General features: G+C 32.3%; 1 pseudogene; it reads left to right on the forward strand.

Moving 5' to 3' along the window:
- The first annotated feature begins 1100 nt into the window (after positions 1-1100).
- LOC142620676 (disease resistance-like protein DSC1) lies at positions 1101-7929 on the forward strand (annotated as a pseudogene).

The raw sequence follows: 7929 nt of genomic DNA on the forward strand, positions 1-7929 counted from the left end.
CCTTCAGAATCTTAACTTAGGGGGCAGGTGGACTCTAGCTCACATTTTTTTTTTCTTTTAACTACCAAGAAAAGATAAAAAGTTATAAAACATGTTCACAATGGTTTACAAAAGTTCTGGATGCATGTTTAGTCATATACTCGCGAAAAATGAACCCCTCTACTCTATTGTAGTCCAGGTCTGCCATTATTAGTGCTAAGCAAGTCCATGGGCTTAGTAGTCTATCATTGCTTTGGCATGCTTCTTGTATGCTAGGATTACTTCTCTATCAAATCCCCGGCTTCTAGCTTGGTTATAGAGCTTCTCTGACAGCAGCCAGTCTGGCATTTATTTGTTGGAGATCTGAGAGTATAGCGATAGTATACATGGTTTTTGTTATGTGAAGTTTAAGCTACCAACTCATGTCAGAATAAAACTGTTTAAAACTTCAATTTTATACTCCTACCAAATGTTTGAAGTTTAGAAGGGTTAACTAATCTTCACAATAGCAACACAGGGTTTGAGTTGATTTAGTGCACAAGGATGTTATTGCATAAGAAGCTGCTCTCTCTAGACCTCTACCTTGAAAAATTATTGTGTTCAGACGTATGCAACAAGCTTCTCTCAGTCTATGGTTTATTCATGTTTGGGATCTTGTGTTGATTCACCATGTGTCCAAATTCGATTAGAAATGGGCTCACCGGCAGCTCTATAACAAAAATGAAATGACACCTTAGTTTTTCTGGTTTGCCCTTTTCAGTACCACTAAAACTAAGCCCGCTAAAAACGAAGTCAATACCACAAAATAAATAAATACAGAAGACAATTGCATGGTTCATATAGAATTTAGACTACGACCCTAATAATAATAATAATAATAATATACTAGAAATTTAAAAGTAACATTATAATGAATCCCTAACTGTCAAAGGCCACTATCAACAAACCCTAATACTTGGGAGTGTGGAAACTGGGAAATCTAATGGTGAATCTGGTAGCCTCTACAACCAAGAAAGCTAGCATTAAGGCTTGTGCGAATTGTCTGGAGGGAGTTTGTAAAGCAAGAAATTGAGGTAAGTAGGTATTTATAGTCCCTACGAGGTAAGTAGCTCATAAACCCAATGATAACACTTTTGAAGAATCGTGAGTACCTACTCAAGTTTGGGCTAGACAATGGTCAAGATAAGAAAATTCCAACTCCAAGTACACCAAGCCCAAAGAAAGAGGGTGGCAAGAACAAAGAGTCCACTGACATGATAGAAGGTGGCGGAAATGATGGGTTTGTGAATTGAAATGAAAATGCGGTGTTTTTTTTTTATTTGGAATTTTTGCATAAAAAAAAGTGGGAGAAGCCTCTGAAATTTGGTAAGGGAGACCAATCCTAAAAGCACGTCAAATGGTTTGCCTAAAAATTCAATTGCCCAATTCCATATGCCTAAAAAGCTAGTAATTGCGTCAATTACATTTGCAGTTCGAACAACATAATAGATCAAATAAAACAGTGTCCCAATCAGAAATCCTACAACACGCTTGCAGTTCCAACAAGATAATGGGCGGTGCACTGGTACCCATGCTAAGGCTTGTTATAAGAATTTTCAGTGTACTTATACTGAACTCATTGCCAGCCTCTATTATTTAATTTTGAAATTCACAATTTTTCATTTGTTCCAATTTAATGTTTATATATTTGTCCGATGAATTTTCTGCTTTTATCAATTACGAAAATTGTCAGAAGTGAGATGTGTCCTAACACAAGAAAATGAACACCAAAATAATATTGAAGTCATTATCAAGTATGGGAATGTTCTTTTTTTCTTTCTTCTTTTGAGCACGGAGTCTCATCATATTCCCAGTTCTTTTGATGATTGGTGAACGTATAATTTCATAGTTGTAATAAATAAAAATTCATGAAATTTAAATTAATATACAAAAAAAAAAAAAAACCCCTTGAGAATGCATGTAACTTGTGTGATGTGGTTAGTATTAAGTATATTTTACATTATTCCAATTGAAATATATTTGAAAATTATTCCTTAAAGAATGAAATCATTATGAAAAACTATACTAATAGTAAACCCTCGTGTCAATATCCAAATGGTGAGTCAATTGTTTTGAAATAGCGTAAAATGACTTGAAGGCTATAGGTTCAATTCATTATACTATTTTTCCATACGGTTTTAGGGATATCTCATGAGAATGAAGTGAAATAGTCAGATAATAAAATAGGACACCAATTCCTTAAGAAAAAATTAAAAATAAAACTAAAAACAATAATTATAATATAAAGGATAGCTAGCTAGTAGAAGGCATGAGCTCTACTTGTGACCCACTTGTCATTCCAAGAAAGTATTTGGTATCAAATAATATTATTAGAGTGATACCAAAATTCAATAAATAAAAGACACGTCTGCAAAAAATAATTACCCCACTAACAAATAAAATACATGTGTTAATGGATAATTATTTTTGCACACATGCCTTTTGTTTATTGAATTTTATTATAAATGATGTGGTATCATTTAATACAAAAGAGTTTATGCTTATCTGTTAATACATCTAAAGCACCAGTCATCCCACCCTGATTTGCAATCTCAAAAATTCACTTGTCAATTAGAGCTTATCTATTAGCTTAAGCTTTTATGTTAAGTAGTTTCTCCATATGTTGTATTGACTACTTAATTCGAGGCTACCTAAAGTGTTATCTCACCAACAAAATAAAAGGAAAACGAATTGGGGAAGAAGAAAATGAGTTGACAGTGATTTTTTTTAAGGAGTGAGTGAAAAGGAGAAGAAATAAAAGATATTTATGTGAGCATGAAAATGAGAAGAAATAAATTTTATAGATAGATTTGACAGTATACACGATGTCATGTTATATAAAATTTTAAATGATATAACACTAGATATATTTTTAAATATTTAACTCTTTATATGAATCATAAAATGGATTCATTTCAAATTAAGTGCACTATAATGCAAACAAGATAAGCAACTAAGATCCTAAGAATGATAAATCTTCAAAAACAACAAAAAAAGTCCTAAGAATGATGAATTTTAAGGCTTTAAAAGATTATTGCGAAGACAAATATTTAATCCATTTTCAATCCAACAATAATACAAACAGAACAAAAAAAAAATCATAAGATTTGAGGTGAGAGATTATAATTGGTATAACATCGCATTCACAAATGAACACTTTTAGCCTCAATTTTATTATACATGAATTATAACTTGTTAACTCATTAGTTGTGAATAAAATTGTAAAATTTGACTTGTATTTAAACTTAATCTTTAATTTCAGTCAACTCAAAGCCCAAGTAGTCAACAAATAAGCAAGTAAGCGAATCAACAGCATGCTTATATTTCTCTCAAAGAAAAAGCAGCATGCTTATATAAACGCACACTTTTTTTTATTCCATAAAAATGCGCACTTTTAGAATACAATATTTTGTATTTATGAGAAAAAGAATACAATGTTTAGAATTGAAATGTCCTGATTCTAAAAAAAATAAAAAGAATTGATATGTCCCACAAGAATGTAAAGTACTTATTACTACTTATATTTAGAGGTGGTAAAATCTGACATGACTTACGAATCCAACATAGCTAACCTTTTTATAAATAGGTCATGGATTGAGACTAAACAGGTTTAGGTCATATTCGAGTCGACACGGCTAACCTGTATAATAAACGGGTCGTGTTTGTGTTGCCTTATTTTAATGGTGGGCTTAGATTGGAACGAGAAATAACTTTCCACCTAAAATTTTTTGTGAAAATATTATGAACATAGAATTGCTCACAAAAATTCTCACTAACAAATAGGAGAAAAAAAAATATAACTGCACTCCCAAGTCCCAACTGTCATAAAGATAAAGAAACACAAGTTATCATTTCAGCCAAAGGTGTTCTTCACCTTTTCATCATTTTATAAGACATTTATTATTTCCATACAGGCAATATTTCACTCAATTAAATGCAATGAAACACACAGTGACCTTTGTTTTTATTTATTTATTTATATAATAATGCTAGAGGTATGAACTATTTTACAAATTTTATTACAAACTGCTAATGTGGTGAGTGATTATTAGTAAATGAAAAAAAAGTGATATTAATGGTGGACGTAGATGAAAACCAATAAGAGGTCGGTCAAATCAACATTTTGTAAAAATGTTGTTAAATATTTTATGACTGTAATATTACTCTTATTTTTATATAGTTTTAATATATGACATTTGTTCCTAATTTTTTTTTTTAATCATCATACTAAGACACCATTTGGTTTTTAGGGTAAACGGGGATCAAATCCAAAATCTTTTATTCAACGATAATAGACTTTACCAGTTAAACTAAGTAAATCCCTAAGTAACTTTTGTTTAGGAGAACATTGTGTTATAAAAAAGCAAATCTTACATTCAAAATATCTTCTTTTTTCCTCAAAATTTTTTTTTTTTGGTTAACGAAGGGGAAAAAATCCTGGTGTTGCTTATACTATCCTAGGTCGAAAACTTATCAGACTCAAAACCCACCCAAGCATGGAAACATATGTAGCATGAAATTAGATTTTATTTTTTTAATCCAGCTAATATTCAAAATTTTAATATAGAGTATATATTGCATATGTCTCAAATTAAACCTAGGTTTCTTAAGGAATGAAACTAAACTAAAACAATACATTCATATTTACATTATAGGTTGTATATACATTTATTTGTTGGGATTTCAGTTTTAATCAACCATACTAAATCCTATATATCTGCAAAATTTTCTAATTTGGGTCTTGTCATGGGAGGTTTAAACTCACTACTTATTATTCTCTTTTCATTGTAGGCTCAAGTCAGAAGTTATTGACAATATTGTGCAAGTGATAATAAATAAACCAAGTTATACATTCTTTGTAGCTACCGAGGGACTAGTAGGAACAAGTTCCAGAATTGAGAATTTGATGTCACATTTAGCTCTAGAGTCAAATGGTGTTCGCATTATAGGAATTAAGGGAACAGGAGGAATGGATAAAACAACTCTAGCAAGAGTTGTTTACTGTATGATTTCTAATTAATTTGAAGCATCTAGTTTTGTTGCTAATGTCAAGGAAGTTTGTGAAAAATTTGGCATACTTCAGTTACAACAAAAACTTTTGAATGATCTTTTGATTCTAAGAGACGTGAATGTAAAAGATGTTGATAATGGAGTTTACATGATCAAGAATAGGTTACGTCACAAAAAGATTCTTCTCATTATTGATGATGTAAATGAATTAGACCAGATGAACAAATTAGGTGCGAAGCATGATTGGTTAGGTCCAGGTAGTAGAGTTATCATAACAACAAGAGATGTGAAGTTGCTAACAACACAAAAAGTAGATGGAATATATGAGGCTGAAGTATTGAGTAATGATGAAGCTTTTCATCTTTTTAATTTGAAAGCTTTTGACAAAGAGCATCCTACTAAAGATTATCTAGAGTTATCCCTAGCCTTTGTATATTATGCTAGTGGCCTTCCTTTAGCCATTGAGGTTTTGGGTTTCCTTCTGAATGGAAGAAGTACTTTTGAATGGAAAAGTGAATTAGATAGGTTTAGAGAATTTCCTGAAAGAAAAATTCTTAATGTACTTCAAATAAGTTTTGATGGACTACATGAAACAGAGAAGGAAATTTTCTTGAATATTGCATGCTTCTTTAATCATAAAAATCAAGAAACTGTTATTCCAATATTAGATTGTCTTGAGATTCACCCTAAAATTGGATTAAGTACTCTTATTGAAAAATCTCTCATCAAGTTGCAAGACAATCAATTGTGGATGCATGATTTACTCCAAGAAATGGGCCGAGATATAGTTCGTAAAGAGTGCCCAAAAGACCAACCTAAGAAGCGTAGTAGATTGTGGTTGTATAAAGATATTGACAATGTGTTGAAAAATAATACGGTAAGAGCTTATTGATAGAACCCAAGAATATACCTAATTAATTCAACATAGTTTAACATAAAGGTTTTGGCATTTATATATTTTACAATTCACTAATCCATTTTGTTCATGATTATAAGGGAACAGAGGCAATTCAAGGCATCGTCTTACCGTTTCTAGGAACAAAAAGGGCACATTGGAATCCTGAATCATTTTCAAAAATGAATCATCTGAAACTCCTCATAATTGAAGATCCTTGCCTCATGTATGATCCCAAAAATCTTCCTAATGGCTTAAGATTTTTTAATTGGTATGGGTACCCTTCAAAATCTTTGCCAACAAGTTTCCAACCAAATGAGTTGATTGAACTTCACGTGTTTTAACAACATTGAACAACTTTGGACAGGAACAAAGGTAATATATACCCTTCTACAACTTTTCTTTCAATAGTTTCATTAAACTATAAGGTTTTTGAAGTTAAAAATTATTTTTTCTTTTGGCTTTTTACAGTCTTGGGAGATGTTGAAAAAGCTTACTGTTCTTAATTTAAATGGTTGTTACAATCTCAAAAGTCTTCCGAGAAAATTTGAGATGGAGTCTCTAAAGATCCTTATTCTTTCCAATTGCTCAAAAATTAAAACAATTCCAGAATTTGGGGAGAATATGGGACGTGTAATAGAACTTTACTTAGATGGCACTGCTATTACAAAACTACCCATGTCAATTGGGAATTTGAGTGGCCTTGCTTCATTGGATGTAAGCGATTGTAAAAATCTTATGTCCCTTCCCAGCACCTTTTTTAGGATGACGTGGCTTAAAGATCTCAATCTTTCCGGTTGCTCAAAACTACAAGAGAACTTGGGGTGTGGTGAAAGTTTTGATGTGAACGGACAGATGCCTTCTTCTAATGCCATTTTTGAAACTTTAAAAAAAATAGCTTTTGGTGGATTTCAGCTTCTCCTTTTTTATCCATTGTCGAGAAGTTCCGATTCCATGTACTTGCTATTGTCTTCTCTATTTGGTTTTTCTTTTTTGACCACATTGGAATTATGTAATTGCAATCTCAAGGAACTCCCCAATGATATTGGCTACTTATTCTCTTTAGAATATTTAGATCTAAGTGGAAATAATTTTGGTTGCCTTCCGAAAAGCATTGTTGAACTATCCGTTCGGAATGTTTTGAGGGTGGATAATTGCACAAGTCTTCAATCCCTTCCAAAGCTTCCTTTAAATATAGGTTATATTGATGGATTTGGTTGCTCCTAATTGGAAATGTTACCAGATCTACTGATACCAAATTCTTCATTTCAGCCAATTTTCACACTTTCAAATTGCAGCAAACTGAGTGACAATCAAGGCTTCATTGATTTGTTTTTTGCGGTGATAAAAAAGTCCCCTTAGGTCTCTCTCTCTCTCTCTCTCTCTCTCTCTCGATTCTAAACATCTTGCTTTGTATGTTTTAGGGACTCTCTCATAAGTATCATGATGGTAGTTATGATATTCTTTTTCTTGGAAGTGAAATTCTGAAGTGGTTTAGCCATCAATGTGTGGGGGATGAAGTGAATATAATGGAACTTTTTTCTCATTTGTGTAATGACTGGATTGGGATTGCTGTTTGCGTTGTCTTTTGTACTCTTCCACGTCAAGGTTTCAGTAATGTTTCGTGCTAGTTTAGTGTCAATGGAAAAGATATGTCTTTTGGACTAGCCATTAAGGAAAAGATGGTTTCTTCATCATATCATATTTGGCTGCTGTATTTGCTTCCTCAAAACTTCTCGGAGGAGGACAAAAAAATACTGTGGGAATGTGATGCAAATGGATTCCGTGAGATTGGAATTAAAATTGAAAACGGATATTCGGGCATGGTGAAGAAATGCGGGTTGCGTGTGGTATACAAGAAAGACATTGAAGATCTCAACGGTACTATGGTTTAGTGTAGCAACAACAGCATCATTCCTTTTGAGGGTTTGAAAGAGTCCTTGAATTTATGGCCCATGGTAAATATTGTGAGTGAAGTCAGTACAAGGAATGCGATGAAGAGCTAA

This window comes from Castanea sativa, chromosome 12 (genome assembly GCF_040712315.1).
Source record: "Castanea sativa cultivar Marrone di Chiusa Pesio chromosome 12, ASM4071231v1".
In the NCBI taxonomy this organism is placed as follows: Eukaryota; Viridiplantae; Streptophyta; class Magnoliopsida; order Fagales; family Fagaceae; genus Castanea; species Castanea sativa.